Genomic DNA, 23032 nt, shown 5'->3' with positions numbered 1-23032 from the left:
GCTGAGACATTTTTGTGTTGGTCTGACAAGTTAATACATACAAATTTTTATTTTGAAGTATTTAAGTTTTTTATATATAATGAACTTGATGTAACCTCATGAAAGCCAGAAGGAAAAACTGTATTTGTTAACATGCCATCTTTTTATTTTCCTTCCATGAACATATGCTGCTAATATTTAATCTTCAGCATGTTCCAGATCATGCACTGAAATAATAATTTTGCCCTATCAGATCCCCTTTCTTTTAAGATGGGGCTTTTTTTACTGCCTGGAATTAGTTGTTCTGAGTTTAATTAGGTTTAAGCATTAAGGATACACTCTACTTGCAAAAGAAAGTTTGAAAAGATACCACCTCTTCCTTCATCTTTGTGTCCTGTTTCAAAGGAATATGCAATATGAAACCTCAGTAAAAACTCTGTTTACAGGAAGATAACGATTATTCTTTTGATAATTTCTGTCAGCGCTGACTATTTATGGAATGTATAGTTACCCATTCCTTGTTTGAATTAATTCATAGTTCTGTTTTATTTTAAATGTTGTTTTTTCTCCTTGTAGTCCCAAAATGTTATCAAACAGTTGAATACTCCCTGTGATATGGCCCACTGTGGAAAGCCTTCTGGGGAAGGTGTTAATTTGGTGAGGGAGAGCTTTAGGAAAGAACAAGTGTCAGACACACTCAGCCTTGACAAGGCAGCGCAGGGCTGTGCTTCACTGCTTGTAAAGGGGCATTTTATAATAAAGGAAATTGTAATTAGGGAAATAGCATGTTCCTTAATTGCTGTCATTTTGGAATGATCGACAGTAAAATGTTGGTTTGTGTCCTGCTTCACGAGGGAATGTGATAGACATGGGCTTTAAGAAGCACATGTGGTTTTTAAGTGTTTTTATCCTACATCATGTAGCAGTTCTGCATCTTGATTTTGTAGGTGGAAGGGAGAGTTCACTGGTCATGTGGATAGGGAAGGGAAGGTATAGCAGCTCATTTACAATGTCTGGAAAAAATCCCTTCCAAGACCCACATGATCAGTGTAGAGGAAGTGAGAAATGAGGTGGAGCACCTAAAGCTTTCCAGTTCATGTTCCAACACCTGCTTAGCAGAGCCAGGGAAGAACACAGGACCTCCTCCTTTCTCACAGAGCATGACTGGGTGTTGCAGCCAGCTCCTCCAGCATTTAGATTATCTCCTTTAGGAAGACTTCAAAGCAGGCTCACGAATATGGTAACTGAATGCGGGATCAGGTACAAGAGGACATGTAACTGGAGAGCTTCCTTCTGGAGGCAAACCCTCATAGCTACTGGTGCAGAGAGAAGAGCAGTTTTACAGCAATAAGGTGTTTATTTGTAGTAGGAGACACCAAGAAAATCAAGGAATTGGTGTTAGGGTTGTTTTGTTGGTTTTCAGATATAAACTCCAGATCTGGCTGTCATAAGTAGACCAAACTGCATCATCATAATTCCTTCCCAGATGCTCCTACCAATCCCTGTGTTGCCTGTGTAACTAATGGCTGGTGGGAATATGGATTACCTGCTTGGCCAGGTACAGAACTGAGTGTTTAGTCCCAGGACAAGACCATGGGCTGTCTTTTCCCCTGCTCCTGGTTCTCTGTGTTGTGCTGCCAAAGTGAGTGTTTGATGTTGGATGTGAATTCTGTCCCTGGGCACGCTTGACATTTGTAGAGGGCTGGTATTTATTCTATGCAGAACCAGACTAGACCAGTTTTGTCTACTTCAAACAGCAAATTCTAAAGATTTTTAGCATTTGCCATATTGAATAATTTTCAAACCTTTTCAAGCTAATTTTCAGCAGTGCAAGTTTCCTAAGGTTCCTGATGTTGTATCTCTAATAATACAGGCTTTTAGAGACGGATGGGTCTTTGGCTGACAGGTTATTCCACAGAAGAACATTTGGAGAGTATTACTGACTGATAGATCCTAATGGCTTCTGAAATGCTGTGTCTTGGTTTGTTCTGGAAATCTGAGTAGATATCGCATTCTTTTTGTTTGGCTTTTGGGATAAGGTCTGTAAATTTGTAAGCCTTGTAAATTATTAAGGGCTATGCTCTCATCTTCCAGGCCTGCTTTCTCTGAATAGGTGCTGTGTGCTAAAACTGCTCATTAGTAGGTGGACTGATGGCTGCCTGTATGTATTATTGATGACTTGGTGGGAATTTCCCTGTCTGGAAAAGGGTGGTAGGCTGATAGAAATGCTTTGCATAGAAAGGTGATGTTGAAAGATTTGACACTTCGTGCATTTATTTCTGAAGGTGTGTTTGGCCTCATGCCATGGGGTACCCAGCATGAAAAGTTGTCACTGGGAAGCTGATGGAATCCTGTCTTGCAGTGCTCTCACTGTTCTTACAGACCCATGAGATTTTTGCTATAACTTTGATATAATCTGGAGTGTATTCTTATAAAAGCAATACAGTTTTATTTAGCGTGTCTTCATAAATATATTGCCATTTCTGCTACTGTTTTACCACTCAAAAATGGGCTGTTAAACAAAGCTAAAGCAATGAAGTAGAAAAGATTTCTAAAGTTGAGAGTGGCTACTGTGGTATCCTACCTATTATCAAAACCAGCTTCAAAGTGTTACTGCCAGCCATCAGGCAGAGAAAACGGGCATTATCCTGCCTGAACTCATAATCCTTGAAGTTTGAATCTGCTCTTAAAGATCGAGTGAGACAAAATTTCATTACTATGTATTCCATTAAGAGAATATATTGCCAGTATATGTAGGATAACTTTTCTGCTAATGTACAGATTTAAAATGGTTTAGGGACATAAATCAATACCTTAAAATGAAACCCAAAGCTCAGAATGCCCATTTCCTTTAAGACATGGTTCATTCAGGATGATTAGTAACTCTTAGTGGTACACCTCCACTTAGGCCTGTCTAAATCTGGATTGCCACAACTTTATCTTGAGACATGTCCTGTATCACTCCCGCTCCCTCTGGTTCCTCGTGGTGGCACTGGCTTGGTTTCCAGCTTGGTCAGTTTCTAGATCTGCTCTTTGTGGGATCATGTGAGCACAGGAAGGGGCAGAGGCTCAGAAGCCAGTGACAAGGGCAGGGCTATGCCAGCCCAGGTTCAGGCTGATTTAAAGGGTTGTAGATCCACACCCTTTTGAAGCATCACTTGTTTGGAATATATTATCTTTAAGTTTCCGCTGAGCCTGGAAGTTTCTAGTTGAAATGGATTTTAGATTAAGCAGAGAATTTGCAAAACAATAGGAGAGAAAAACGGTAGCATGAGTCATAAGCATGGGACCTTCCCTCTCTGTCTGCTTAGAACTGCTGAGATCCCGAGGATTAGTTCACAGACGAGCTGTAGTTTCCAGCATGCAATCAGCCACTGTGTCCATTGTACTTTCAGTTTGCTGGAATAAAAGAACCAGATTAGTCATCAAAACTTAGGGTTAGCATAAAACTCAGTAGTTTATGACCGCTTTTTTGGACAACACACCTTAGATGGTATGCTAAATGCTGATGTTTATTCAATGTTTATTGGTTTTATATGTTGGCAAAATGGCTGTGTCTAACAGATATGGGGCATTCGGGTTGGTCTGTGTCTGGTTTTCCTTGTCAGCCATATTTATCATTGTGCAGCTCAGCAGTCAGACATGTTCTGCAAAGCTTCTGCAAGATTGTCATGATGTCCAAATGTCTCATTGGAGTCCCTTTAATGTTGAACTTTAGATGAGACTGTGAAGGATTTCTGCCTAGATTTATTGCTAGATGATTTCCTAAGCCAAAGTAACTCGTACCTATTAGCTGTGGGCCACACAGCCCTTCTGAGAAGCAGGGAATTATGGAAATGTTTGACTTCTGAGCTAATGGACAGTTGAGGACTGGGAAGGGTTTTCTTACAGCCTGGCTTCCAGGCAGCTAGCTGTCCCCATCACCCTTCCCGGTGGATGGCAACAGTCACTGGAAACTTGGGAAACCCTTCCCTCACGGGCTGCTGGTGTGTAATGGCCTCCAACGGCCTTCACTGCTCCTGGAGCAACTGCCAGGATATTGCTCAGCTCTGCTGTAACTCAGCCAGCACTCTGGCATCCCTAAGAACATTCTTGCAAACACCAAAGCATATTGTCTCCAAAAATACAAAATACTTAAATCCACACCCATCCCCATCTTCTTCCAAAGCCACTTTTTATTGTAAATTAAGGCATTTTCATGAACTCTGGTGTTTACCCAAGTTGATATTTCTTTTCATGGATTTTTGGAATGATACCATTCAGTAATGGCATTATTGACAAAAGAGATATTTCTTTCTGTACATTTGGGAGGATAATGTGGCCAAACTTGGAATTTAACAAAGCCTAGAAATGTTTTTGGGCACTGAGTAGTAAATCATTAGTTTGGGCAACTTCGTATGGCACTGTTCTGAAGACTGATACCAAATAGTATATTTGCATTGGCAAAGTGAAGTGTGTTTAAATTCCCTATGGAGCTCAGAACTTGTGTGACTTGTGGGGATGATTAAAAGATATCATCTCAAGATTTAACCATTTAAATACTGCTACTCTAAATCTGCTCCCTACTCGTCATTGCTGTATCCCTCCCTCAGCTTTAGTTTAATATCACTCTTTCCCATCTCTTAATGTTTCTGTAGCTTATCTCATGTGTAGAACAGAAAGCAAATCAAAGCTGGGATTGCATCTGTGGTGGCACTGCAGCCCAGTAAAGCTTGACTTCTGTTCTTTCCTGGTCATTCCTTTCCCCTCTGTTCTGTCTCCTGTGCCATGCCAGCACATGCTGGTGAACCCAACCAGGGAAGTGATTCAGCTGGAGAAGGAAAATCCTGCCAAAAAGAACAACTGCCAGCATAAATGCATGTGGTCTTGGGTGGTTGGGCTGGCATGGGAACAAACAGCTGGGGGAAAAAAGGTGGGATTTGTTTAAGTTTGTTCTCCTGCTGAAAAAGTTATAATGGAGCCACAGCCTCCACAATTCAGGTTTTGCCTAAAAATAAGTGATATGTAAATGGCACACACACAGCAAAAGAGACAACACCATCAGGGTCTCTTTTTTCAGATCTCTATGTTGGTTTAGCCCAGGTCAGGTCCTTACTAAGATAAATTAAGTCAAAGCATATCACTACGAGTGATGCTGATGAGGCTCAGGCAAATGACTTGACTGCTGAAGTTCCGTGTAATGAGGTTTTTGACGCAATTTCTGTGAGCCAGGTTTGCAGCTTGCAGCCTCTTTGAGGAGCAAGGTAAAAGGTGGTACTTGACCTGCAGGTGTTGGTCACTGGTACCCTTTGTGCAGCCCCTGTGGACCAGGACCAGCCCCCTGACCCACACCAGCAGCTTCTGTGTCCCATGTCCATGTGCACATTGCTCCACTGACTCAGCTTTGGGTCTGTCAGGGCAAATGAGGAAGACAAGGATTCCTCATGGATCAAGTATTCCACTTGGTTTTCCCTTTATTTTTCTATAACGCTAGAGACAAACTTGCAGCTGCGCAGTTGTTGGTGTGTATGTACCAGGGTGTGGCTTGTAGCAGTGATCCAGTTAGAGTAGAGCAATTGGGAGAGCATCCTCAAGGTCTCTGTAAGGACATAATCCAATGTAGAACTTGCTGCTGCTAGGGCAGTTGCTGAGCACGCTGCCCTTCTCCTTCCTCCCCACCCACGGTGGTGCCACCACCTCAGGTCTTTGCAGCCAGTTTAATGCAGTAACTCATGAACAGAACCTGGCAAGGGCAGAGAGTGCCCTGCTGTGTTAGGGAGTGGGTGGGCACGAAGAGGAAGCAGAATGACATGGCTGACAGCAGAGGCAGGGAAAGGAGTGAATCCTGTCTTTCATCTGTCAGGACAGCCTCGTGTGACTTCGCTCTTAGTGGCACAGGTGATGCAGATAAGGAGCGTTGCCTGTGGCATTAGTGCTGTGTGTTGCTCACGCCTTTACTGCTCTGTGTTGGGTATCAGCTCGAGGCTTTTACCTCAGAAGCACAAGCTACACAACCAAGCTGCAGCACAGCCGTAAGCTTGTGCATAGCTCAGAATTCAAAAAGGAAAAATTACTTTCCCTTTAGCTTACAAACCCACAGCTTAAGGGCATTTTGCTGAAGGAGGAGGACCCTGATGCATGTACTGGGTGTTTTTGGTGATTGATTTTTGTGCTGAATCATGAACCTGTAGTTTAAGTGTAACTTCTGAAACTCACCAATAAGTATATGCAATGAGCAGTGAAATGCAGACACCTGATGCTTTGGTTAGGTGGCTTTGTCACAGTGCTCCAAAGGTGGTTTTTAGGGAAGCATGTTGTGATAGCAGTAGCCATCATGCTGCTCTCATCTGCCTCTCTTCCATCACACAAACAAGAAAAATAAGAGATGTTAAACTTACTATTTGTAAGCCCCGTCACAGCCAACACTTTTCCATTGTCTTCTGTTCTGTTGGTTTCCTACAAGAGGTTCTCAAACTGTAGTCAGCAAAAATATACTAAACGGCTTCTTTTTGACTGCAAGGTTTGAGTGTACATGGCAGCCTGTGTGGAACCAGTCAGTCTGCACGGGACCGAGTGCCCTGTTAGATTACTTTAAATACACACTTTAGGAAGCGATCCTATCCAGGTCACGCTCCCTCTCAGCCCTCTGGCATGGAGGAAAGTGCTGACAAGTGTGATGCTTTCATTCAGAGTGGTATCTCCTAGAGGAAAAAACTTCAGTTCAAAATGCATACACAGAATTTTAACTCTTAAGTATCACCTTCCTCAAAGATCAGGGAATAATCAGTTTGCTCCCGTTACGTAAGGAAAATTCACTTCAAGATCTCTTAAATTATAAAGGGAAAGAGGATTTACCTTAGTATACATTTCTAAATATTTTTACTTGTTAGAGAGCTATTTCCACCATAGTACATGCTTTTCTGTCTATAGAAAGTTTGTGTAATGCTCAAAATTCTGTGTGGAAAGAGGTCTGAGCCTAAAAGGGAATAAAGGCAATGTCTCTCTGAGCTGTCCTTGGGCTCCCAGGATGCTAATGCCTGTGTCAGAGGAGATAAAGTGAAGGGAGACTGCATGAAACCCATCAGAGCTGTTAAGCTGTAGCAATGCAAAGCTGCTGGTATTTTAAATAATGGTTAAAATAAATTCCTGTCGGTTAGTGCTGGACTATTTGAAATTCCCCTAGGTTTGAATAAAAAGGGAGAAGGAATTTTAACCAGCTCATTTGATAGAAAAATGACCTGCAGATGGGGTTTGAGAGAATAATAGGCAGCAGATTACAGTGGGGAAATCATGGCAGAGCATCAGACTTTGATGGGTTTATGCAGAGTGGGCAGCAGGGAGATGGGAAGAATTCCCTCTGCAAACCAGCACAGCACTCGTTTTATTTCCACTGCCTGTAGCTGTTCATAGTAGCATTAAGTCTATGAAGTCATATATGCTGAAGAGTTTTAAAATATCAGAAGTGTTACATGATGTGCAAATATCAGTGGGCTTTCTCCCGTTTATGTGCCTATTTGCAAGTACACTCCTATGTGGAAGACCTTGTGTTTCTTCCAGTCTTATAATCGAGGGCAAATACCCCTTCCCTAGTTTCCAGTGTCCTGAAATGTATTTAGTAAATACTAGATATTATCAACACTTAAGATGATGTACTGAAAATATAAACAAAGTTGGGTTTTTTCTTCAAACCTTCATAATTCTGCCAAATTAGAAGGATTTTATGAAGAAGGCAAAAATTTTACAGCCACCAAAATTCAATTATAAAGTGAATTTCTAAGCAGGAAAGCTCTTATATGCATATATAGAATAGCCCTGGAATACCTTTTTTCCCTTTTCTCTGTCTTAGGAAAACCTAAAATACACTTGGTGTAACTTAACAACAAAAAACTTGAGATTGCTGTGGCAGGCTACAAAAATTTAAATATTCTCATGAATGACACCTGCAGGGATTTTTTGTTAAATAATGGAAGCCAACATTTTTAATGCTACTTACAGCATTTACAAGCACATTTGTGATCTGGAAAAATATTCTCTAAAATTCTTGTGTGGGCTTGTGCAGCCCAGGGATGCAATAACATGGAATGTTTCATGTGTGACTCCTGTGGGATTTTTCTTTTTGCCCTTTTTTTTTTAATAATACTGTTTTTGGTATTCGAGATGCTTACCAGAGATTAGAAGTGGGGTGTTCCTCAAAAATTTTAATAGAACACTTTTTGTGGCAGCAAATAAACAATGTCCATGTCTGGACTGACCAAATCTTCGGAGCAGTTCCAGAGAGGAGCAGGGCTCTGACTGGGTGTGGTTTGAAGCAGTTTTTAATACAAGATGTTTTCCCCAAGGGGAACTGTACTTGCAGTGACCTTACCTGCCCTCAGCTGGGGTTCCCTGACTACTCCTTTAGTAAAGAAATGTTGCCAGGATCTGTTTCCTGCTGTGCCCCCATTGTCCTGATCCAGTGTCCAGCCAGGTAGTGGTAATAAGGTGAGAAAAGCAACTTTACCTGTAACAGCAGCTCCAAAGTGTTTCAGTGGCGCCTGAGGGGAGCCTGACCTGGGTACTGGATCAGAATACTGCTCCAGAGTTTCAGGAATATTTTGTACTTTTGGAAGTGAGTGATGAAGATCCCATTTGGATTTTAACACTGAAAAATAAAAGTTGAGTTCCAGGTATTACTCCTACAACATTAAAAGTGTAAAATGACCGGTAATCATTCTTCAGCCTCCTTTACCACCACCCACTGTCCAGTTCGTTGCAATCTGTTTCACTGCCCTTATTTCTATTCTTTCAATATATCCATACAATTAGAATACAGAGGCTCATTAGTGTCTGTCTCTAGCATGGGTGCCCCTTTTTAGATGAGGTAGGAAGTTACAAACGGCAGTGAGATGCTCATTTGAGGGGGAAACAGACCTCACTGAAATTATTTCAGCTCTGTAAAGCATGAAGGCACAGAAAAATAAGTGATTTCCACTATAAATCTTAGTTTGTTCCCTATTTCATATCTTTTAATAATGCGTGAACAGTTCTCCTTACAAATGTGTAGAATCACAGTGAACCTTCTTTTATTTCCTGTGGTTTTTCCCTAAATAAATTTTCTCTACCATCAAACGTGCCTCTTTGTTCTCACTGCTCTAGAATTCTTTCATCCTCTTCTCAAAAGCTTCTGAATATGACACACAGTCTCACTTGAAAAGAATGCAGAAGAGGAATGCAGGGCGGGGAGTTGGAGGTATGGAGCAGCATCCACTCGGCAGGAATACAGACAACAGGACACTTCCCCCTGCAAGACAGATTGAGGGGGGCCTGTGAAAGAAATCACAAGTCGTTATGGCACAGGAAAAAGTAAATAGAGGTGATAAAGGAACCAAGTTTCTTATCTGTTTTCTTTTTTTTCTGACAAGAACCTGGCAGCTCAAAAAAAAAGCACAAAGCTGAGAAGCTGTGGAATGTCCTTCCACAGGATGTTTTGGATACGGGATTGTAAATGGGTTCAAAAGGTAATTGGATAAATTTATGAAGGAAAATTCCATGTGAGACTATGAAGTACAGAGACCCCAGTTCTTTTACAGGAACTCTCTAAGCTGCAAATGGCTGGAGATGGGAGCGAGTTTGGAGAAAGTGGTGCTGTTCATGCCTTGATGCTCTGGGCAGCCTAATGGACACGCTGGATTTGGGGCTCATCTGCCAGGCTGCTGGCATCCTGTAACCACTTTTGTCCTCTCTGGGGCTCTCTTTGGGGTATTTATGATCCTTCTGATCTTCTCAACATCTTTGATATTTGGCAACTTTGCTTAATCTGCAGTTTGTTACCTCTGTTGTTTCAAATGTCAGCAGCTGAATCGAATCCTCCCTTCTCAGATGAAGTCTATAATTTATCCTGCACAGATGTGGAGCACTCCTGCTTTTCCAGGGCAGTTGACTCCTCTGTCCTTAAATTTGTGTTCAGGAGTAAAATATTTGAAAAAGTAACTTGCTGCTTCAGCCTTTTCAGTTTGGAATTTTATTCTGAACTAACATATAAAATCATTTTCCAGAGGAGCATTTAACAGATTCCTCTGTAGCTTTGGTAACTGTTACTGAAGTACAACACTCACTGAGGTCACTGCACCCTGGACAGTTGCTTTAGCACACGGAACCATGTTCCTTTGGCCCTGTGATCTGCACCAACCTGGCAAGTGTCACCATTTGCATTACTCTTTTAATAGTCCTTTACTACCCTCTTTTGATTTTGCCTCATTTTTCTTTAACTGCAGGTTTCAAATAACCATTTTTCTCTGGCAAGTGAGTTTAGAATTAAAGCCTCTCAGTCTCCCTTTCCATACCAATACTTTATCAATGCAAGTGCATAACTCTTACATTGATCTTGAAGCTAAATTTCAGTCTTATTGTCTTTCTGTGTGTTTTGTTTTGGTTTTTTTTTTTTAAGCAAATGCTCTGCCCTTGTAGAAGTGAGGCTGCAGCAAGCTCTCTTATGTGTCTAATGACAAGCCAGAACTGGAGCAATGCTTGCAGTGTATTATCCTCTGTCCTTGCCTCTTTCCGATGGCTTAGTACCGATTGTTTCCAGTTGCAGCTGTTTTATACAGCTGCCAAAACCACTAATACCCAACCTGTCTCTAGTAAGAGAGAGTTTAAAGAAATAATCTTCCTTTTCTTCAGTGTTTTGAAAGATGGAAATGCTCTGGGTTATGATGTAGTTTGCCTGGTGCATTCAATCTTATGCTATGGTGGAGTGGGTAAATGGCTGGTGTTGAGCAGTGCAGTGCTATGTATGCAGCTCAGGCAGGAGAATTTCAGATAACTGGGGAAAAAAATCTGGAACCATTGAACACTTGCTGAATTTTGTGCTATTTAAATGCATACTCTGTATCTTAATACTTCAGAAATATTAAGTGCTGCTTGAAGTTCCCTGTTACAGCTCTAGTTGTTTTCCATCAGTATTTTTAAACTGCAGTCAGAACAAGGGAAAATGCCTTAAGTACTTGAGGAAGAGAAATAGCCTAGGAAGGAATCACAGAGCCTCTTTCCCATCCCCTCAGGCTTTTGCAAGGGAGCACTACTGTCACCCTGAGTGCTGTTTGCCTTAAGGAGGTTTTTCAGCAAATAGTCCTGGTTTTGTTAAATTTGCCAGTGGTCAGTCAGGTTTTATATTCAGAGCACTGTACATTGTGACCTGTCTTCAAGCTCTGCTTATTCTGTTGACTGACCTGCAGTTCTGGCCCTTTCACTGATCTCATGGTTGATTTCTGACGTTCTCTCTCACCTTCACCACTTGTTGCCTTTTTTTGCCTTCTGGCTATTTCAACCAGTTCAGTTTGCTTTCTGATGTAGTTTCTTCCTTTAGATTTACATAGTATATGAGTGCCTTTTTCATTGCAAGGTCAAATGGTACTTCATTGAGAAGTCAAAATGTGTGGATTGGCTCTTGTCACAAGCTTAATTTAACCATCATTTATGTTCCTGGAAGTATTCCATTTTTGATCCATTTCGTTTATCTTAATACCTGCTTTTAAGCAAAACTTTGACAAATGATAGCAATATGTGGGAGATATTTTAGCACAGTCTTTTGAAAATCATTTTCCTAATACGTGAATTCTAGTCCAGACCAGACTTAAAATAATAGCATTACAAAATGTCAAACCTGGTAAAACTATTAAAAAAAAAAAAAAGGAACTTTGACTAATGGCCCATGTATATGGCTTAACATTTAAGTAAAGATTGCATTTCTGACTTGAGCGATGAGAAGAATTCAGCTAAAGCATTTCTCTGCAGCTTCCTGCTGAAGTAAGTTGTCTTTGTCTGGCTGTAGCTGTGGGAAGAGCTCAGTGCCACACATCTCTGGAATTTTCCAGCTTTGTCTGGGATGCTGTTCCCACTCTGCCTGCGGCCGTGAGCCCTCTCTCCCGGGACATGCTGGCTCTGGACTCCAGCGATGGTTTGTGTTCAAGCTGAGTTGGCTTCCTGGGCTAGATACTTGTGTTTTAGCAGGGGTGGTGTTTGGCAAGCCAGGGAAATGGCAGGATTGTTCTGACAGAGCCATCGAGGTCATTGCTCATAATTGAGAGTACAGAATTGAGGGTCAAGAGATGGATCCTCTGCCTTAGCCCAGGAAAGAACAAGCTGTGGGTGAATGCCAGGACAGGGGTGCAGCCTCATGGCATCCCCCCAAGTTACAGGGGCTGCAGAGGCTGCATTGACCCCCTGCCCTTTGGTAAGTGGTGTGCCCAGGCAGGAGGGGTGGCATTCGTGTTGAGCTTATCTTGGGGCTCTTATTGCAGCTGTGCAGAAGTTTGCAGTCCCGCTGATGCTGGGGCCTCTTGATTTGCCTTTGTCCATGGCATTAAACTGTTCAGCGGCTCACAACAGCCTCTGCTCTCAGGAACTTCATTTTATAGGAACAGATTTCATGAGGAGAATGCCATGCACACATTCAATCTGTCACTTTTTCCTCTAATCCCAAATCAGTACGATTTTCTGATAACCTCTGTTGTATATCTGTTAATGTTTGTTCCTGTGGGGGCGAATATTTGAGGCTGGCAGCCACAGTTTTAGTGTCAGGCTTGTTTGGATGTAGGCCTGGACTTGGAGCAGGAAATCCACTGCCATTTCACAGCTTTATTTTTGAATGGAAACCAGGGAATCGACATCATGCATTCAAGAGCAAGAAAAATAGCATTTACAGCAGGGTGTAAATATTTTTTTATGATCCCAAGCATTCCTTTGTTTGCAGTTTTAGCTTAATATATTCATGATACCTTGAAATAGGGATATGCATGGAGATGGGGGTTTGAAATTGCTTTTGTGGTTGTTTCTGGCTTATATAAATGTATATATTCTGTAAAGATCAAAAGTGACTGGGAAAGACGATTTGGAAGAGATTATTCATCTTTTTTTTTTTTTTTTTTTTTTTTTTTTTTTTTTTTTTTTGCAATACATTGGAGGGTGGGAAGAGAAATTTCAAACTTGTTCTCTCAGACTTCGGTTTTGTTCAGTTTTCTTACTTTCACAAGATGTAATATTTTTATCAAAATTTCTAGTCACTGGAGTGAAGTATATGCAAAAGTGTTGTTAAGTGTTTCAATAAAAATCTCTCCTGCTAGTTGATCGCTGATGCACAAACTCTGTGGTTACTCCATTAATTCTCCTGTGAGATTCCAGGACACTTTTTCAAGAGCAGATCTACTTTTTTTATACAATTCATTGAAATATATGGATTTTCTTTAAATATTTTCAGGTCTGCATTGTTTTTAATTTTTTATTTGCATATAAAGTTAGATTATGATCATGCTGTTTCCAGTGCTTCTGAAAATACTTTTAAAGTCTGCCTTGCATGATCTGTCAACTCAAATTATTACATTTGCATCTCTTTTTCTACAACCTGTGCAACTAAAACCACTTTAATTTGTCTGTGTTATATGATAAAGTTCAAGGGAGAAGATAAGCCAATTTGTTCATGGCAATTTTGAAATCCTGCTTAATACTTTTATTTAAAATGGTCTATTAGGATTGAAAGGGAAGTGTGGGAAGAAAATGGCATATCCCAATGTAGAAGCTGTAGAAGTCTTGTCAGAGTGCTTGAGAAACTTTAAATGGTCTTGTTTAGTTAAACAAGGAATTAGGAATTTGCTTAGGGAAGATGTGGGCTGGAGGTTGTATAAAACAGAATCAGAAAGGTCATGGGAGATGACAGCAGGGCTTGGATGTGATTGATAGTTGAAGGCAGTTCATGTGCATATGTGGAGAAAGTTATTTCCAGCATTGCTGGAACTCTGGGGAGATTTTAAATCATTCAGTTCATGTCACAGATTCTTCAGATTTGCACATGTACAAACATTATTTGGTGGCAGTTCAATGTTGTCTGTAGTTATTTGTTACCTTTTAAATAGCAGCAACATAACAAAGAAAGAAATTGTTGGTGCTAATCTAAACTGGACAGTAGGAGTAATGTTCCTTAAGTATTTTGTGTTCATACTTGAAGCGAATTTTCTTTATTAGAAATGTTTTAAGAGATCATTTGGAGAAATCTGGAAGAGAATTCTCTGTTAATCTCCAAAAGCGAAGGTTGGTCCATTCTTGTGCAACAAGGTGAACGCTTCTGCAGAAACAATTTGGAGAAGAAAAATATCGGAACCAGTTAAAGGCCCAGGATTTGTGCCATTTTTCAGCAGTGCTGATGTACCCTGCCCTGTGCTGCAGCAGGAGCTGTCCCATGGGGATGGACAGCTTGGTGACAGTAGGGCTATCTGTACACAGAAGGGAACCAAGATCTTTCAGGAGGGTTACAGAGAAAGATGGAAACTTAAGCAGCACCATGCACAGGCTAACGAAGGGGATTGCAAGCACGTTATATTCAAAAACTTGTAATATTTGAATGACTTTCTTTAAACATGATACAAACTCTACTACTTAACCAACATTCCTCCTTTCCTTAGCACTCCCCTTGCTTATCTTTTGCCAAGAGCTGCTGTAAGGAAATACTTCTCTGCATTTCTGAATGCAGTGAGCCTGAAACTCTTCTGCAGTGGCAACTTGCAGTACTTCAGTAAATTGTGGCTTTTGTCAGATAAATCAAATTGGTAAAATTTTTCTTGATCCCCAAAACCCTCATTTATCTTTCCATTAAAAATACATATATATTCTCCAGCTTCCATTCTTCCCCTTCAATCTGTAAAGCACAGCAGCATATGATGTGGTTTCTGTGTTGATTTTCAAGATAATTTTTAGCCTGTCAAAGACCTTCTGTCTCAACAACTTTGAAACAAAGATTTTTTTGAATAGATGAGAAAGTGCAGCTGCCAGATTAACCAACACAAGAAACTGGAAGGGGAGGATCTTGCAGATGGTTCTAGTAAAACTGGGCAAACAGCAAACGGGGGTGGGGGAGAATGGGTTGAAATGCAAACTGTAATCCCAGTGCAAGTTTTGGCATTAGTTTGTGAAAGACAGTCGCATAAACAGCCATGTGAGGGTTTGGGATTGGGGACAGTTTATTGCTGCTCTCAGTTTTTCCTGTTGCTACTGCACTGCCAGCTTTTTCTTCTCCCTGTACCCCTGTGTCCATGCTGCTACCTGAGCTTGTGTTGCTGTGCCAAGAGCCCTCCTCTGGAAAGCCACATTCAAATATTCATAGGATTTTTGTGAATGTGAAATACCATTAAAAGTCAAGGTTTTCAGTAGATGTTGAAAGAAGAAATTGTGCTTGTTAAGAGCACAAAGCAGTAAAAATGGAGCAGAGGCTTGTGTTGCTTCATTGTTCCTGCCTGCTATCCCATAGCCAAAAGTCCATTTTGGCCAAGCCTTGATAAACCCTGTGTTTGAAGTTTGTAGTACATGATTCATTCATAAGGATGAAGGGTGACTAGTAGTAATTTCTGTCTTTTCTGCTAATTTTCTCCTCTTACTGAGTGGTATTAGGTCTGTAATATTAGGCCGGCAATTGCAGTAGGAGAGATGCGGCTGAGGGCCTGGATAGTCTCTGATGGTCTCAAATTCAATCACTACTTCTTGACATGATAATTTGGGGTTCTTTGGTGGTTCTTCAGGCCAGAAAATCTTACTGACACCTCATTTCCAAAGCCAAAACAATTAAATCTTTATTTTTTTCTTCATCCTGCTAATCTGTCCCTCCTTCAATGAAAGGAAGAGTGTTTGAGAGCTCACAGGCTTTCAGCTTACACAGCAGCCCTTGGGATGTGTCTTCATCTTGCTGTGTCAAAAGCTTTTCAAATCAGTAGTTCGGGAGTAGCAAATCCTTCAAACACATGAGTAACAGATACTTACTTGTTTTATTGAAGAGTCCTTAAGCATGAGCAAGTCATTAAGTACTTCCTTTCTCCCCATGAATCAGTTCTATTTTAAACAGTCATCATGTATTTAATATTTTTAAAAGTATAAGAAGTTTTTACTTCTAAACTTTCTTGGAGTCTCTTGTGTACCTCTATGAATTTGTATTAAAAACATATCTGTCAAGGGCTGCACATTCCCTGTACTGATGCATTCCCTTTCCCTATCTCCTTCAAGAGTGGATATATTCTGTGTGCAGCATTTCTTTGCCCAGTTTTGAAGCGAAGAAGTTACTACTTTGAAAACAGAGCACATCTCTCCACTGCCTGGTCAATGGGTAATGCCACCTCAAAATGCCACCACCTGAGTGGCGTCTCCAGAGCTCAGCAACAACCCCAGAGCAGTGTCCTCACGCTGCCCGGGGGGCCTGGGAATTCCTGTGTGCAGTGTTTTCTGTGCCAGGTGATCCCTGCAGCCTCTTCGGCAAAGCTGTCATGCACACGGTGTGTGGGGAGCCTGTGGAATTCCACTGAAGGGGATCCCGTGGTTTAATGGAATGCTTTGTCGTGGATATTGACCGTGTGATGTTGTCATGCTTTGCTGATTCAGTCGATTTGGAAAAAAATCTGTTCCCCCTCTCTTTACTGTATCATGCAAAAAGGATAACGAACATGAATATTTATAATTAAGTATTTTTGCAGGGGTTCGTGTCCAAGATACAACATGCTGAGACATTAAACAGCACAAGTGTTGCCAGAATCCTACCAGCTTGGCAAATCTAACAGCCAGCTGAAGGCAAAGAGGGGGTTTTATGATAAAATCAGGCCATGTACTGAATGCTAAAGCATCACCAGTTGTTTACAGCTCGGGAAGAGTTCACTTGCAACCAACACGAATAGGAGAAACCTTTCCCAAATGATGCTTTGTTTCCTTGTGGATTTGCTTCCGTTTTTGCCTCCTTACACAGTCAGCAACCATAATTCAGATGGTGGGGTTTGGAACAGTCTTCCTGTTCCTAATCTTGTGAAGAGGTGCCCCTTTATCCCTGGCTGTCGCTCAGACTGACAGGACAGGGAGCTGCTCCCAGCCTTGGCAGTTGCTGCGGCTCGGGATGTTTGCAGCAGTGGCCTGTGATTCATTGGTTCAGCATTCCTCGCCCTTTGTGCTGCGAGGACAGCGCGGAGGGACCGAGTCACGGGGCAGCTCTTTTCATCCGGAGCTTCTCCTGCCTGAGCCTCTGCGGAAAGCCAAGGGGAAAACGGACAGGGACTCATCTGCAGCTTCATTTACTCCATCCATGTTAATTGCCTCTTTAGAACGGCAGCTAAAAAGGATTGCACATCATCTCTATCAATTAACTTAAAATGTTTTAAATTCATCTGTAGTACTGGGCACTGGAACAGAAGTGAATATGGAGTGCTTTGAGTCTTTTCTTTTAGAGTGGTAGATTGTGTTTTTTAAGTCCCTGTGCTGCTTGTGAGCACAATGACAACTGTATCTGTAATCTCTGTACCACCTGTTGCCTTAGCTACCATTTAATGTGCAATATGATGTTGGAGATAAAATGCTTTCTGTGGCACCTATAAAACACCTCAGTGGTCCTCACGAGCCACAGGAACACCAGATTTATATACAGCTGTGGCAGTGAATCTCTGCTATCTCCAGCTGTGCCAGAGCTGTTGGAGTGCAGCTCCACAAGCAAAGGCAAATGGCAAGCAGAGCCCTTTGCTGGGCAAAGCCTGCAGAATTTTAGGACTAAGTATAAATGCCTGCATGCAGCTAAAATTAAAAAATGAGTGTGACTGTTGGTATTTTATTCTATAGATACACACTGGCAATGTATTCCTGGTTTGTTGTTCCCTACAGAGACGTGCCCAGAGGTGCCCGCAGTTTGGGAACAGGCACTGCAGGCTGTTGGAGCCGGGGCCACCTCAAACTTTTGGAAGGGGTTAAAATTTTACACAAACACATCTCCTTATGTAGAGACTTTAAAGAATCTTTCAGTGCAGCCATTCCATGCCATGAAGTGTTGGTTGATTTCTCTTTTCTTCAGGGCTATTTCTCTTATTTCAAAGAACTTGATAATATGCAAAAAAAAATTCTGCTTCTCTGTGAGGTTTTTAAAACTGCTAGGGACTGTGGTGTTCTCTCCACATTCTTTCTGGAGGCTTTGCAGGGCTCCATTCTCATTCCTTCTCTTCTCCTGCATCCTATTTCTGGCTAATCCCATCTGCAAAAGCAAATTGGTTGGTAACACCTGGGTTAGGAGAAGATTCAATCTTCTCTGTCCAGAGTAAGCTTTTGACTCATCTCTAATATCTCCATTTAGACAATGAGCCACAAGTTGAAGTCTAATTTAGTGGCTATTCCCTTCCCTGCCTTCATTTCTAGGGTATTCACCCTTCTCATTCAGTCCGTTTCCAAGCACATGATGTGTGTTTTCTGTTAGGATGGTTCTTATTCATCTCACTTGTTGCTACTCATCTGCAGGGCTATTTCAGTATCTTCCTTTCAAATGTCCTAAAAAGTCCTTTTGTGGTGATTATCATTGTCAAGGCGTTTTGGTTGTGCTGCTCAGTCTGTGCCCTCACCAGGCTGTGTTTGCTTTGCACAGAAGTTTAAGTGCTTTGCTCCTTGTTATTTGTGGCTTCCGTTATACAAATAATTTGTGTTTGCTTTCTTTCTGCCAACTTTGTCACCCACAAATGTGTTCACACTTGAAGTCCCAAGAAGCAGAATACCAGAGGAGGGAAAAAAACAACCCCACAAGCAAAACCCCAGAAGAACTGGACAGTGCTGTCTCCTTGAATAACTCTAAAGAGCTCTGCTCCTTTTCCTAGGAAAAGTCCTTAATTCTTCCAGTTGGTTCTACAGGCTGTTCCTCAGCCTGTGCCTCCAGCCCATTATCATTGCAAAGCTGCAGCTTGGCTGTTGGGCAGATAAAACTAAAGGAAGGCTGCAGCAGTGTCCTCCTGGGGAATGGAAAAGAAATGGGAATGTTGAGGACGAGGACAAAAGTCTGGGGTGCCAGCTATGCAGACAGAATTCTGAAGAGAATTCAGGTGTCTTTTTGCACAGCTCTCATAGCATTTAAGAGATCAGAAGGTCACTCAAGAAGGAAAATTTACAATAAATTCGATTTGAAATAACCTTCTTGTCTGTCTTTCACAGAAAATGTTGCTGCCCTGACCGGCAGTCATGAAGAGAAGGGGGTGAAGAGAATTTGTCTGGAGAAGTGGGAAGTTTTGAAATTTTCAGCAGGAGGTGAAGCCAAGCCAGCCATTGACATGAGAATGAATTCAATGCCTCGGACTTAAGCGGTAACTCGTTTTTCTGTCATCTTTTTATTTCCAATACGATACCATAGGATAATTTGTATTGATTATAGAGGATATTGTTTGACTACTACCAGAGTTTAAATAGAGAAATCTTACAAGAGCCAAACATACGATTTTGTGAGCTTCATTCATTAGCAAAAAGTTGGAATTTTAGTATCTGGTGCTTTATTCAGTAGTTGAAATTTCTTCCAGTGGGTTCATCCCATCTCTTCATCTTTGAAAAACAAAAAGAGATTTTGTTGTTTCTCCACTACTGACTGTCTTCCTACCCAATGCCCAGCAAACTGCAGTTTGGAACAGGTTGTAGAAGCTGTTGTTGTCCCTGTTTTTTGTTACATTTTAAGTACTTCATGTGACTCCTGAAACATGTGGGAAGACACACTTACATGGCACACTAGGAAGTTTGTTTGTTTCTGCTGACATTGAGTATTTCCTCAAAAATCTTTTTCCATTTTCTTCTTTTCTTTGCTGTTCTTATTTGCTTATCTTTTTCTCTGCCATTCATAACTGGGTATTAAACATCTGAAATACTTTTATGCCTGTCTTCCTAGGGTCAGTTTACTAGTCAGGAATACAAAACTGTGCTACTTTTCAAAGTTAAATTGGGAGCAGAAAGACCCCCAGCTCTTTCTTGCTATCCCATTTTGGGCTCTGTGCCTCTGTAACAATGTAGAACTGGCCACTAAAAACAGAAGCTTTAAGAAGGGTAGAGGGGAATTACCACATCTTTGGTACCACATCAAGATGATGTTTCCATGTCTTTTGAGACAGGAGAGTGAAAGGTGTTCATGCTCTCCTCAAAGCCTCACAGAACCCCAGCAGAATAGAACCTGCCTTAGTTTGAAAACTGTAACGTAACTGCATCTATGAAAAACAGCATCTCACCACATTTCTTTCATTTGCCATGAATAAAACAAAGGAAATCTGTTACATGTTGTGATTTTGTTAGAAATGCTTCTTTCTTATTCTACCCTCTGTGTTTTAGAGGGAGAGTGAACAGATCTGACAGTAGTTCTATATGACCAATGGTAGAAAAATTAGACCTGCATTTCTGAACCTTACAAATATACCTGTTCTTATTTACCAGTCCAGGTAAGATATTCATTCCACCCCCGTATCGTAGGCTGCGTTAGAACTTCAATGGGAGAACAGTCAGTGCCCCAGAAGGATTTTGTCCTAATTTCTGTGAGGTTAAGGGTGGGATTTCAGAAAATGGGCAGAATAATGGCACAGTTCTGTCTGTAATCCACAGTAAGGCTTCTGTGTCTCTTGTGAGAGCACACTCAGGCCAGCACTACCAAGAACTTAGAGCTCAGCCAGTGCATCAGGTGTTCAGAAGGCTGCCAGGTTCTTCCCTCACAGAGTTCCCATCTTTAGGAGTTGTCTGGTTTATTGCCAGAGTTGTTTCTATATTGTGTCAGTGTCTTCTGCTGCATTGGCAGGAAGGGAGGGCTTGCAGATTCCATCTGTCTGCAGTGGTGACAAATGAAGCTCAAAAAGAACTTAAAAGAAAAATGTTTTTCTTCTTTCAAGTTTTCAGATTTACTGTGCTCTTGTTAATGCCTTTTCTCTGTTGTTCCCTGCAGTCCTGCAGTCCTTTCTCTTTGAAGGTGTGCACAGATCCTTAGATCTGATTCACTCATGTGTCTAATGAGAACAAGAAAAAGACAGTTCCAGCTCTCATGTCTGTTTTGCGAAAGTTTTGGAGCTGGAGCACTTCAGTGGGATTTGGGGTTTCTGTAGGCCACTTTAGAGCTAGAAATATGAGCAGCACAAGTTAAAAAGCAGTCCTAGTCACAAACTCTTGCCCATTCTTACTAAGGAAAATGCACCACTTTGGCTTGTCTGTATGCAGCAGGTCAGGAGAAGATACAAACAGATTGTAACCACTGTTGTTTTAGAGGAAACATTTCTAAAAAATTGGAAAGTGATGTTTTGTTTGTTCCTTGTACATCCCTGCCTGGCAGAGCAACTTCTTCATGCATCCAGCCTTTGACAAAACAGCACCAACTGTAAATTTGCTGGGGACAAGGGCTTCAGCTGAGGAAACAGGTTCCCATAATTGTTTCTGCCTTCAAATTACTATTATTTAGCTGATAAAAGTGACAATCAGAGACCCAGGAACAGGGAGAACAATGCTATGGGATAGATTCTCCTGCTGGCACAGGAAGATGTTAATCAGCTGAACACGAAGGGGTTTTTGTAGTTGAGGGAAGTGCTGGGTGAGCTGGGTAGCCTGGGAAGAGCCACGGGTTTCTGCTTTGGGCAGATAGATCTCCTTCCTGCTGGAGATGCTCTGGAGTGGTCTAGGTGGGAACTGACTGAGTGCACATATTCTTTCTGTTTCTGAGAACAGCTGGAGGATGTTGCCTGGGAGGTGCTCTTGGCTCGGGGATTTTGAATGGGAGGGTTTTCTCTCAGCTTGAGAATACATTTTTTCCGCTTGACTCACTGACTGAAATCTGAATGAGTGATAAAATTTCTAAAAGTAATGTTGAATTGGTTGGAATAATAGAAAATGCATTTATCATCAGGAAGGAAGAGCAAAATAAGGGGAAAGATTCTATGAAGAGGAAGTCGCCACCTTCCCAGGGACAATGGGAGGTTGTGGGCAGCTAACACACCTCAGCCTGCCTGGCTCTGCAGCCACACAGCAAGTTGCCATCACAGAGGATTCTTCTGAAACCCTTCTCAGGCTCGTGTCCCACGTGCAAGACCCACACACATTCCGTGGGATGCTTTCCATTGAAAAGACATCGCACCAGGAACGTGTTTGCATAGGTTGCCTCACCATACAGAACACGATCCTGTGTGTGCATGAAAGGAAACTGCCCACTGACTCCTGCAGAACCCCTTTTTTTCCAGGAACAACACCAGCCTTTGTTGCCTCTCTTTGGCTTGGCACATAGAACAAGGAAGGAGCAGAAAATACTGGCACTGAAGAGGAGCCTGTTGTGATCTATGGGAGCAGTAGATAAAGCGAGGTATCTGCAGGGGCAGGGAGGGGCTACTGGCTTAGATGGTTCTTTAGGATAATAACCATAATAACATTCTTTTGATGATCTTACATTTCTATAGTGCATTTCCTTTGTGCATTCCTGAACAGTTTTCCAGACTCCAACTGCTGTATCAATTTCTGTGTGCTTGTAGTTTGGAGAAGCACTGGGCACAGAGGACTGTGCTGTGTGTGCTCCCTGTGAGGAACAGGCCAGCTGCCTTCCCTGTCAGGGTTGCAGGAATCAAAGAATTAGAGTGCTAAAACAGGGAACAGATAGGGGAGCATTTTAGCTGCACTTATATGTGTACAAAAGAAAGATGCAAAATTGAGGATATTTATCTCAAAAAAAGCTGATACTGAAGTCTGGATGTGTTTGGGTTGCGGGGTAAGGAAAAAAGACTTCTTTCTTCCTGAGACCTGCCTTGTTCATTTGTCAGGTTCAACCAGACTTCTCCAGCTGAGGTTTTGATGGCTGAAGGCTGATTCAAAATGGAAACATTGACAGACTAAGCAATAATAATTTAATAATATTTATTCCGTGTCCCTATATGCACTTCTTTCCAGAGGGCAGTTCAGATTTTTCATGCTTGTGATAGTCTCTGTTTTCACTTAGACTTATCTCTGAAATCTGCCCATCACAGGTATGTTAAAAATACTGTCCTTGTCAGTTTAGCTGATAGAAGGCAGCTGATGCTGTGTTTGCTGAACTCATGCTGGTGTGATGGCTGGAAATTTCAACTAAACAGGACAGAATGGAAAAATCGTCTTCTAAGTGTGTGAGGCTCCCGCTCTTCATTTTGGACATGCTCCTGTAAGTTACATCCAAGCAGCTCTGCTGCTGGGTGTCTTGTAGCTCCTTTTGTGATGGGATGGCAGTTGCTTACTGCAGGAGTAGGGAATTTTCAGTGATTGGGAGGTGAGAGGTTTTGCTTATGGTGAGGTCTCCTCTTTTCAT

General features: G+C 41.7%; 1 protein-coding gene across 6 annotated transcripts in view; it reads left to right on the top strand.

Moving 5' to 3' along the window:
* Positions 1-23032, top strand: part of PEAK1 (pseudopodium enriched atypical kinase 1) — a 110096-nt gene that overhangs the window by 28908 nt on the left and 58156 nt on the right. For all 6 annotated transcript variants that reach the window (XM_039557937.1, XM_039557938.1, XM_039557941.1 and 3 more), the window contains one exon: positions 18913-19061. The gene's annotated coding sequence lies outside the window, so the exon portion shown is untranslated. The remainder of the gene's footprint in view (positions 1-18912; positions 19062-23032) is intronic.

This window comes from Corvus cornix, chromosome 10 (assembly GCF_000738735.6).
Source record: "Corvus cornix cornix isolate S_Up_H32 chromosome 10, ASM73873v5, whole genome shotgun sequence".
NCBI lineage: Eukaryota > Metazoa > Chordata > Aves > Passeriformes > Corvidae > Corvus > Corvus cornix.
The sequence above is the reverse complement of the archived record's forward strand: the minus strand, read 5'-3'. Positions and strand labels throughout refer to the sequence as shown.